Genomic DNA, 12,806 nt, shown 5'->3' with positions numbered 1-12,806 from the left:
ACTGGTTGCTAGCCTGAAGAAAATAAGACCATTGATGGGGGTCCATGGGGGTGCAATCTCTCAGCCCATGGACTGGCTGTAGTACAGAATTTCCTCTGAACTCGATGTAACGGTTATCCCGCTGTGACTTCGTTACCAGAGCCTTGTCTGTGGAAACAGGTTAGTTCACTGCATGAAGGAAAGGTTGGCATCATTTGGTTTACATCCCACTAACTACTTTTATGATTTTTGGAGACGCTGAGGTGTTGGAATTTTGTCTCATAGGAGTTCTTTTGCTGGCTTTGCGGTCTAGGAGTAGCATATTTGCCTCTCGCCCAGAAGCCCTGGGTTTGATTCTTGCCCATGTCAAGGATTTAACCTGGATCTGAAGACTGGTTCAAGGTCCATGCAACCTATAATAATTACAACTGAGGAGCTGGCTGATGTTGAGATGGCAGCCTCGGTCTAGAAAGTAAAGAATAATACCCGAGGGGATTCATCACACTGACCATGCATCACTTTGTAATCTGCAGGCCATCAGGTTGAGCAGCAATCTTTTTTTAATTTTGCAAGTTGTTTTATGTCGCACCGACATGATAGGTCCTAAGGCGATGATGGACAGGAAAGGGCTAGGTGTTGGAAGGAAGCGTCCACGGCCTTAATCAAGGTACAGCCCCAGCATTTGCCTGGTGTGAAAATGGGAAACCATGGAAAACCATCTTCAGGGCTGCCGACAGTGGGGTTCGAACCCACTATCTCCCGAATACTGGATACTGGCCGCACTTAAGCGACTGCAGCTATCGAGCTTGGTAGAGCAGCGATCTATTGGTATGTCAAGGCCCATCAGAGATGTAGCACCACACACTTTGTTTTGTTTTCTAGGAGTTCTTTCACGTGCAGATAAATCTACTGACACAAGACCTATATATATGAGCGCCTTCAAATGCCACTGTAACGAACATGGATCAAATCTGGCAACTTCAACATACACCCTCAGATGTTCCGGTCACTGATTTTATTGATACCTCATGCATAATGAGAAGAAGGAAATAGTGTCATTAACCCCCCTTCCTTATCCGTGGCAGTTAGTGAGTCAGCCGCCAGTGAGTGATGCAAGCGATACTGTCGATTACTAAACACGTGTTGGCATCTCCTGGTAATAAGTTAGTATATGAGATACAGGCATGAAGTACGTTCAAGCGTGTTTCTATCAGTGTTGAAAGATGAATACAGTGTCAGTAATGTTCCTTGTGCATTATATCAAACAATATCAGTGTTATAAGTGTTTGTTAAATAATAATTAAGACATCCAGTGTTATAAGTGTTTGTTAAATAATAATTAAGCCATTCTGTTTTGTTCCAGGTTGTAGATCAAGATACAATAAAATACCTGGCATTAGGCAGTTTTTCAGTCTACCAAGACAAAAAGGATTTCATTACTTAAATTGCTGATTCTTCTTCAGGGCAAAGGAAATCCAGATAGACTTTCAAGCTTGGAAATCTGCTCACAAACTTTCATAAGTAACAGACACTTGCTGATAGTATTTTTAATTCAGTTCTGTGTGTAATCTCTTGAATGTATTTTGAATTCAAAGTAAACATGCCCGTTTTAAGCATTTTTGATTTTATCAACAACCAATATGGTTGTAAAATAAAGAACAGAGCTAGCTAGCGGACCTACCTGAAACTCATCAACAGCTTCTAGGGCATTTTCCCTACGCAGAGCTTGGCAAAAGGGCGGGAAGGAAAGGGACAGCTAGTAGTGACAGACTGGCACTTGCTTATGTACTTCTCACTGACAGGGACATGCAGTAGGCAAATAAATATCAACCCAGTGTAAAGGTAAGGACGTGACACACTCTTCACGTTGCTATCTCAAAACTTCAATAACGAGTTTTTTTCTCCGGACTTTTATAAATTTTGTACAAGATCTCAGACTGTTGTGACACTGAAGTAAACTGATATAACAGTGCCATGCCCAGCCTTTTGTTATTCTGGACATCAATATCGTTAAAACAGAACTTATTCTCATAACATACAATCTTTGGAACTTAATTTGAAGCAGAATATCTTGTTCTATTCTGTTCCAAACGTTCTGAAACAGCCACTGTTCATAATTTTTTTCTAGTGTATTCCCGTTTCTTGAAGACTTTCAGTGAAAATTGGGAGTGATGGAATGATCACAATGTTCATAAACTCCGTACTTAAGTGTTTAAAGCACAGTAATGTGTTTGGTTAAATATAAGAACAGCTTACGGTGGGATGCTGTATGATAGTCACTATAGCCTAAAGTAGCGCTGTGTAGTGGTGGAATGCTTCAACTCAAAGAATGATGACACTAGTTCTTCTACTCGTTCTGGTTCATGCACAGTTATAACGAAATGATGAAGTAATGGTGAATCTCAACCATTCACAAGAAAATAACAATTAAAACTGGCAATGTAAATGGTGTGAAGTCAGCCAGGCAGCTCATCAGCAGTAGTCTAGTGGTAAAATTCTTGCCTATAGACCTGGAGTTCTGCTACACTGGGACTGGATCATGGAAGAAATAGTTGTTTACAATTTCTCATCTCTTTGTACTTTTAGTATGTAAATGTGCATTTACAAAAACAAAATGTTTATCAAATAGAAATTTTAAAAATACATCCAAGGCCACTACTCAAACCAGCCATCCCAGAATCTGCAGGCAGAATGCTTATCATTACACTAACATGAACTTGTCATGAACCCTGTGAATAAATCATACAACAGGTTCAATACCATGTATTATTTGAATCGCTATTTTCTCATGAATGATTGAGAAGTACACTTTATCATTTTAAAACAGTGATGTATGCAGAGTTGTCTACTGATACACGAAGTTAAAAAAAAATCTGTTACCAAACGTCTGAGAGTCACCTTGTTAGAAGGCTAGTGCTGTACCATCTGAGCTACTCTGCCCAGAGAATCATTATGTTAATCCTATTCTGTGCTGCTTTCTATATATGAATTTATTTCCAGTGGTTTATTCCTTTCTATTACTTATATTAACCTATTTGGCTCCTTTTCTCATTCCGTGTTTATCCTGGCTGCCTAGTCTTTTACAATCTGTATTCTTTTTGCCTCTTCACTTTCTTTGTGTTTGTCCAACTTTTTCTTATACTATGCTTCCCGCATCAAGGCTGAAGATCTGTCAATTGGGTAGTTAGTGAGAGTTGATACTTGTCCACCTCATGAAGATGGGAAGTAGAACGAGTTTGTTGCGGGTTGAAAAGAAATGGACGTGGAAGAATTGGAATTGATGAGAGCCTATCTTTTGAAGATTGCAGTGTATGAGGATGCAAAGACTGTTTTGTTGCATATTCATGTTTGTATTCGTCTCCTCTTCCTATTGCTCTCTTTATCCACACTGACCTATTGTGTTTGTCCTATTATGTGTTTCTAGCATTCTATACAGGGTGTCCCAAAAAAAATTGGCAACACTTAGTATGTTGTGTGGGAAGGCAAACAGATCAGCATTCTATACAGGATGTCCCAAAAAAAATTGGCAACACTTAGTATGTTGTGTGGGAAGGCAAACAGATCAGTTTTCAAGAAGGAACACACATCCAGAAATGCATGGCTTGGCGTTGTAGTGCATCAAAGTGTGAAATGGGTGTGCATTCCGCATGTCTTCAATAAACCCAACACGAGTAGCACATTGGGCTCATTACCAATGGGGTTCGAACTGTGTACCTCCTACATCATTTCTGAGCCTACATCAGCAGTGCTGAGCCTCAGGCATATGACCCAATACATGCGGTTGTCTTTGAAAAATTTCAATTGCTCCGTGGACTCGAGCAATAAGGTCCTCCGCTGACGTTACAGGAGTGTCGTACACTATATTCTTCATATTACCTATGTGGAACTGTCTGGCTTCTATTAGTTGTCTCTCGATGGCATGACGTGGAATGACATGGGGCACGTCTGTCTGGAAAATGTTCCGCATAGAATCCTGCAGCAGCTCTACCGTTGCAATCTGTTTTGCTGTATGCAAGCACCATGTCGGTCATTTCCACAGCTGTGTACTGGTAACATGTCACACTGCCGTTAACAACGTTACTGCATTGGCAGACTACAATACACAAGTAACGCAGTAGGACGCGCATCAAGGACTGAGTGGAGGAACGCAGCGCATGCACAGGAATGTTATTAGGCTGAAGTTGTCTATCCGCAGTACACAGATGGCTAAAGGGTTGCATACCTTCCGTATTAAGACACCAAATCGGAACAAACAGTCACAACCATTCTCAGACTTCGACACTCTCCAGCGACAAACTGTGCATTTCTGGACAGGGGCTCCTTCTTGAAGACCGATCAGTCCGCATTCCCGCACAACATACTAAGCCTTGTCGGTGTTTTTTGGGGGATACCCGATATATGATCATCTGTCTTCATTGAATAAAAACTAAGTTGTTCACTAGTATAAAAACATTTTTTTGTTCTGTCACACCTCACATCAGGTACTTTGGATATTTTGATGACTTAGTCAAGAAGGCTACATTTAGGGCAAGTCTGTCAAATTACCTGTGTGGGACTGGACTCCATATTTGTATCCAGGGAGGAAGCAACCTTTGGATACATGTTTGTTGCCATCCCAGTACACATTGACAATGAAGTGGAAAATGACCGAGTGTGGGAATCAAACACAGGCTGAGCACATCCTGCTTCAGATTCTTGAGTCAGAATTAAATTCACAGCAGAGAGGATCTTGAATCCTCTTGGGTAGGAAGCTATCAGTCATCTGACGAGCAATTACCACAGGCAGCAAGGGGAAAATACTTGCTATAAACAATGCAATGCAATCTGTTACCTGAGTGCAAACAGTAGTCACAAATTAGCGAAATGTCTTAGCAATAAAACTGTTGTTTTTTGTGTGTTACTTGTGTGTTTGTTAATGAAGCAATAGCTCTTTTATAAAATGAAAATGCCTCTCAAGACATCACATGAAGTATTCCATTCTCAGAGAAGAAAGATCATATTCAGTATTTTAATATTCTGTAAAGAAAAATATGAAGAGAGGTCTCCAAAGCTGTGAAAAACCTGAGGCTGCAGGTAGAAGTAACAAGGCAGTATGAGAAAGTAGATAAGGACAGAAGGTAAATTCCAACCCCAGTAATCATCGAAGAAGGCAGAACTTGACGATTTTGGTAAAAAGAGTAGTATGCCTAACCTTTCTGGAGTATTAAGAAATACAGAAAGAAATTTCTACTGATGCATTAAGTGAGCAGAAGCTTGAAAGGATTATGACAGATGTTTGTTCGGAAAGCAGTCATCAAAGTTATGAGGAAACTAACACTGTGGATGTTGCAGCCTATGACTTTGACAGCAGTTGACAATCATGGCTGATGAGTGGGTGAAGATTTTGATGGCCCATATTCTCCAAATAATTCATATGAAGCAATTCATTCTCCAGAACCTTCATATAAAGTGTGCTTGAATTAATTCTCACTGTTTCTTGCCACACAAACATTTTTTTTTTTTTTTTTGCACAGCTGCCGACAGTAAGGTTTGAACCTATTATCTCCCGAATGCAAGCACACAGCTGCGTGACACTAACCGCACAACTGACTTGCTCGGTCGGAGCTTGAGGGATTGGCATAACCGTGTGACTCTTGAAGAACTGCTGCTATCCAACCTCAGGATTGACAACCTGAGAAGATGATGATATACTTTAGATTAACAGAGTACTGTAATGTGTGACTACATGAAGCTGTATATTCAAATTGATTATAACATTAGCATCAACAGCACAATACCATGCAATCTCTATTCTGCATTCCCAGCCTACTAACAATTGCTAATTCTGATTTGAGGTGAGTACATGTGTTGGTTCCCTTGCTTTGCAAGCTGCTTCCGCACCTGCACTACAGATTTCAATAAATGACAGCACACTTACTTACTGGCTGGACAAGAAGTACCATGCTTAACTCCAGACCAAGTTGGCAACAAAATCTGCAATGTTCTTCTGTACACCTATCTGATTCTGATTACTGTACCACACAATTTTACCTCCATCCAACAATTACTGCACTTGCATCACTTAAAACTACTTATCATTATCCAATATATCATTCATACCACTATTTACAGATAATTCCACTGAATTTGTGTTTTCAGTTTCTGATGATGAGTCCAACTTGGAAGCACATAAGTCACCTTGGGTATCAATTGAGTTCTGAGATTCACTATCCTCTGGAAGACATAGCAACTTATTTTTATGACAAAGGTGAGAAGGAAGATCCGATGTGTGTTGTAAAAATTTGGAAATTTCTGGAATACTGGCACTACAGAAATCACACCTGAAGATACCACCGACGTGTTGTCGAAGGTGGAATATTATCACAGACTTGTAAGGAGTTTTAAATAAACACATTCTACACTTATACTGATTAGCACAAGATTTGATTTCCATCTCTTTGCTATTAGCTGTATCATTTAACAGAACCAGTTGGTCTGAATTCTCATCTTTGGCACTGCTGAAAGTTTCTGAACTGTTGATTTCAATACGATCACAGTAACTGGCACGTTCCTCGTAATTAGAAACAATATCACTATTGTCTTTCTGAGATTCATTTTCCTTCAGATGGTCAGCAGCTTGTTCCTTGTCATCAGGAATAAACTTGGGGTTAGCTTTCTGTTGCTCTATGTTTTCCTGAAAAGAACAAAACGGTCAAAACAATCTTTTACCCAAGATGAATACAGATGGTAAAAAGAGCAAATGATAAAGGGAAAAAGAACCAAAATCTAAAAATATTTACATAAGCAGAGGTGCCAACCTTTGAATTGGGTTATCAGTAATCTCTCTCTCCCTCTCCTCAGAAAATTTTCGACTCATATCCGAACCATATTTCTCCCTTCTCGATAATGACACTTCCTTTGCCCTTCCTGACATCAATCTATTCTAAAATATATCATATTACACAACATTTGCACATTACTTGTTTCGCACGCAGCAGCTGCTTTTCAGTGTCAGTTTTCTTGAAGCATCCTTCCATATGTTATGAGATTTTCATCTTCTCAACCATAAGCGAATCCAATAGCTCTGTTTAATGTAGAAATGAACTGTCTGATTTTTCCTATCAAAACTGAAAACTCTTCCTGTGGGAGAGTTGCTTTCAGGTACATTTAATAGGCTACAGCTAATACAATATACATAAGGTTTTACAATGAAGAATGGAGTAGAACTCCTTCACTGACAATGAATTTTATAATGTGACAGGCAGTAAAAGGTTGATGATGATGATGATGATGATGATGATGATGATGATGCTTGTTGTTTAAAGGGACCTAATGCCTAAGTCATTAGCCCAGTACCATTAAGAAGTAACAATCGAATAACCATCGTTGCTAACTCACAAGATGGTGATTATTGTTTTAAGAGGAACTGCAACTAGGCAACCATCCTCTATATAACACTAATCAGAGAAAAAAGTGGAAGGAATCCGACACTTCGAAAAAGGAAGGTATCGGCCAAAGAAGGACAAGGTCCACGAAGGGCGTGAAAATGAAAGACTCCCTATGCTACGAGTGCTCTAATACCATCAAGGTCACAAAAGAACAAGAGTTGAGCAAGGGAGATCGGACAGGCTAGATGCAAGTGAGGAGCCTGGCACAAGTAAATGGAATCAATGCCAGGCCTCAGCTGAGGACCCCGTGATTGCCACCCACACTCTGAAGTTAAGAGCCCCTGGGGGCCCTTTCAGTTACCTCTTACGACAGGCACGGGATACTATGGTTATTATTCTACTGTCCGCACCCACAGGGGGTGCCAACTCACAAGCAGTGAAACAAGGAGGGTAGAGCAGTTATGCTGGAGAGGATTGGACATTTTTCCTTCTTTCCTTTCTTTTTCGTGATAATGTAGCTTTTCCGTAATAATTTCCCCTTTGACCGTAATGCCGGGATCACAAGGCAGAATCCATAATAATTACGGACAATCCATAATAATTGGCACGTCTGCATAAGCCATATAATAAGAGAGATGGAAGATGCAAAGAAACAATTCGACAACATGAGCATATAGGCAGAAGGGTAAGGCTACGGATTGCCTATGAAAAGACAAGACTCTGAATACCACCGGAGACTGGAAAATACCAGAAGGCACCTTGGAGAATATGTATCAGGAACAGCAAGGGGATAAAAAGGAGGGTGGAAAAGATGAGGACTACCTATGTTGTGACCAGAAAAGTAAACAATAAAAGAAACATATCAACAAAGATCAGGCACTACAAGGCAACCGTGAGGAATGCAGTCGAGACGATGCCACTAGGAAGACATGGCGAAGAGCAACTGGAGAAAGAAGAGAGAAAAATTCTGAGGAAGATTCCGGGACCAAAAAGAGGAGGTGAAAGATGGGAATGAAGATCAAGCAACGAACTGTAACAAAACATGAAGAAGATCTCAGAAGAAATAAGACTGGAAAGAGCAAGATTTGTTGGACATGTGATCAGGATGAACATGGAGAGAATGACTAGAAGAGTATGGGAGACAACGGGTAGGACGACAGGAAAGACAGAGACTAAGTGGGTTGTTGAATTCCGGAAGGACTGGACTGAGATGGGGATCAAGGTGGAAGGGACAGAGAACTGGAGAAATAAATACACACCAACCAAAATGGCAGAGCTCAGCGACAGAGAAAGGTACAGGAACAGGATAGAGAAGCACCAATGAGGGAGACAAGAGAAGAGAACACTGGAAATATCATCTGAAGAATGGGAGAGGAGAGAGGGGATGAAAAGAATCTGGGAGAAGAAGAAGAACCCTTATTCCTTTCTGTGCTCTGTATATAAGACTCTGAAAGAACTAAGCAGGCAACACACAAGAAAGCTGAACATCATTATGCAGAAATCACACAACAAAGGAACACCACAAATAAAAACTGGAAGACTTTCTTAACCAAGGGTGAAGTTTAAAGAAAACATTCAGAAGATTTTACCGAAAGACGACCTGAGATCTGCAAATGAGGAATCGGATAACCTGAGAAGAGCAATACTGAAGACAGCAGAGAGTATATGGATGACAGGACCTAAGAAACAACATGGTGGAATGATTATGTAAAAGTTACTGTCAAAGCTAGAAGTGGTGCAAGAAGAGCTTTGTAACACGCCAGAGTACGAGCAAATCCAAGTGAAACTGAGGATAAACTATCACTTCATGGAGAAAAAAGACTACAGGTCAAAAGAATAATGGATGTTGAGAAACAGGAATGCAAAGATCATCTTGTAAATAGAATAGCACATAACAAACACAACAAGCTCCCATAGAGCACTGTTAAAAACCAGAGCTTCCAAATAGAGAGGTAACTAGAAATGAAATTCAAGTTCATTATATATTTCAGTCATTTACTGAACTGAAATACAAATGATGACCCACAAGACGATGACTCTCCAAACCCAATAAACAAAAATGCAGAGAGTTTGACCTGGCTAGAAGTGGAGACAGCAATAAGTAAAACGAAAAACAATAAGTCTTGATGGACAGGGTGAGCTCAGTGTGGACATGATCAAAGCACTCAGAAAACCTGGGATACAATGGCTGTTCAGAATACTAAATAAAATATGGGGAAAAAATGAAATCCCCAGTGTCTCGAGGCAAGGTATGATCAATTTTTACAAGTTGTTTTACGTCTCACTGACACATAGGTCTTTCTTACGGCGATGATGGGATAGGAAAAGGCTGGGAGTTACAAGGAAACGGCCATGGCCTTAATTAAGGTACCGCCCCAGCATTTGCCTGGTGTGAAAATGGGAAACCACGCAAAACCATCTTCAGGTTTGCCGACAGTGGGGTTCGAACCCACTATCTCCCGGATGCAAGCTATCAGCTGCGCACCCCTAACTGCACAGCCAACTCACCCGGTGCAAGATGTGATCATTCCATTATTTAACAACAATGACCGAAAGAAGTGTAATAACTATAGAGGTGTAACCCTTATAGCTCATGGGTTAAAAATATACAAAACCATCCTAAAAAAAATTAAAAAAAAAAAAAAAAAAAAATTCTTGAACCTAAACTTGAAGAAGAACAACTAGAGAGATCAATCCTAGACTTTGTCTGATAAGAATGCTTTCAAAAAATATTGGGACAAGAATAAAATGGTTATTGCTGTATTCTTGGACACTGAGAAAGCATATGATCGCATACCAGGTAAACGCATACAGGAATGTCTGAAACGTGAAGAAGTGTCAGATGAGATTACACCTTGAGTTAAACAACTACCATATCATAGTTAATGATTTTCATTTCCATATTGATGACTACCTAGTTTCAAAAAATGTTACAAAGGATGTTCCATCAATCAACACTGTACAAGTACAATATCAATATTTAATATCTGAGTACCAGTTTTGGCCCTTTTAGGACCAACTTCAGCTCAAAATACATGAAATATAAGCAGCATTTTACAAACACACACACTCACTCACTCATAAACTAATACACATGAACTACTTAAAATATTGGTTATTTCAATGAAATTGTTTCGTCTTTAAAAACAATCAGAACAGTCCTTCTTGTTATGGGAGATACATTATAAAATTATGTGTTCAGTCATTTGAATAAATTGATATTAAAATAATGCATGGCTCTTGTGGCTAAAAATCTTCTAAATTCTCGATAAAAATGGTGATTTGTTGGTTGACATGTGAATTGAGACATGTCACGAAAGCTTGATTATGACATCAAACAACTTATTAATTACCTTATTTGTAGTCATCAGTCTAATTGGGTGACATTCATGTGTGATGATACTTTGAAATATTACATTGTTAAAAGTACGGGGAGCTATATGTTTTGCTGTTGACCAACTCGAACTGTAACTGTTCACATTAAATATTGATATTGTACTCGTCCTCCCCTGCGAACCATGTGACCTCGTCGCGATGGGGAGGCTTGCATGTCCCAATGAAGCAGATAGCCGAGCCGCAGGTGCAACCATATCGGATGGGTATCAATAATAATAATAATAATAATGTTATTTGTTTTACGTCCCACTAACTACTCAGTTCAGCTTAAGCCACGAAGGAGAGCGGACGCATGAGTAGAGAGCTCGGGAGTGGGAGTAAGGAGTGAGTGCTGAGTGCAGGAAGCTTGTGAGGAGTTTGACAACAATGATTGGAGTAGATCAATACAGGGCGGCTATTGGAGGATGGCAGAGGAGAATCAAGAAAGAAGAAGTAAAATCAGGTGGGTGTAAAGTGGATTTGGTAATCAAAGGAGAAGTAGTGTTAACAGCGGCGGTGGTTATAATGTTGCTACTGAATGGAGGTGTAGAGCCGAACCCAGGCCCGACATCTAGTGGAAATGAGGGATGGGAAGACATAGAAGAATTCAAAAAATGGGTAAAAGAGACGGTGGTAGAAGTGTGCCCCTTTGAGCAAATTAAGAATATGATCCAAGAACAAACCAGGGAGTTTGGAAAAATGAAGTTATGGCTGCGAGAAATGACAGACGATATAACATCACAAGTGAGAAAGAACGACGAGGAAGTGGCAATATTAAGAGAAAGAATAGGACGACTGGAAGAGGAGACGTTGAAATTGAAAGCGGAAGTGAATGACAATACCTTGAATCGCAGGAAGAAGTGCTTATTTATTTATGGGGTGCCTGAGGAGGTGAGAGAAGACAAAGTACGTACAATTTACAAAGTAGTCGACTTAATACAGGGGAAATTGAAACTTAACTTTAGCGAAGTGGACATAGATGACGTACAGAGAGTGGGAAGAACTAGGGGCAACAGGCCTATCAAAGTAGAACTGTTTTCTACTTTGATGGCTGATGCTGTGATAGGCAATGCGAGTAACATGCAGAGAGAAAAAATATGGATCAAGAGAGATGTGGGATGGGAGGCTATTAGGAATGAGAAAATACTCAAAAAACACAAGATACGTGCGATAAATCAAGGACTGAGAGCTACTATTAAAGGACAAGAGCTAGTGGTATCAGGCAGAAAATGGAAGAGGAACTGGTCTGTGAATAGACTGCTGGACTTAGAAATGAAGATTTAAAAAGATGAAGAAAAAATGAGCAGTGCATCGAGAGGTGGGGAAGTGAGGAGAGATAACAGTAACAGTGTAATGTGTGAAGAGGGTCAGAGAGAGACGCCAAGTGAAAATGTAACCATTAACAGTGAAGAAGTCCAGGAAGAGGCGACAAGTGAAAGGGTGACCATAAGCAGTGAAGAAGAAAGGCAGGGGAGTGAAAGCAGTGAAGTAAGGGAAGTGACGGGTAAAAAGGTGACGTCAGAGGCAACCGGAGGATGTCTCAATAGGAGTTGGGAAAGAGGCAAGGGCAGAAGATTAACGGAGATGATGGGAGCTGAAGGTGGAGGCAAAAGAACACAACAGAGTGAAGATGGTGATGAAGTGGAGGCCAAAAGAGGTGGCAGAGAAACAGGAAAGTATAGAAAACTGACAGACATGAGGAATTCAGGTAGAAATGAGAAGGGTGTAGTCACTAGAAGTAAAAAGAACAATAGTATAGGGAGTGGTGAAAATATTGTTAGATGTAAGAATGTAGTGTTGAGGAATGAGTGTTTGGTATTTGTAGGTGAAGATGAAGTGATATTTTGAAGGTTGTGATGATGTATGAGTGTGTGGTATTTGTAGATGGAGATTTATTTGATGGTAGACAAGTGTGTGCTAGGGCTGAAATGTGGTGTTGGAAGTAGAGGTGGTATATGTTGAAATGTGGTGTTGGAAAGGTATGGAGAAGTGGTGGTGCACTCATGAGTAAGTTGTATTTAATGTGATGGTATATGAGTGGGTGGTATTTGTAGATGTTGAAATGTGGTGTTGGAAAAGTATGAA

The sequence above is a fragment of the Anabrus simplex genome, chromosome 11 (assembly GCF_040414725.1).
Source record: "Anabrus simplex isolate iqAnaSimp1 chromosome 11, ASM4041472v1, whole genome shotgun sequence".
Classification (NCBI taxonomy): domain Eukaryota; kingdom Metazoa; phylum Arthropoda; class Insecta; order Orthoptera; family Tettigoniidae; genus Anabrus; species Anabrus simplex.
Note: the sequence above shows the minus strand (reverse complement) of the source record.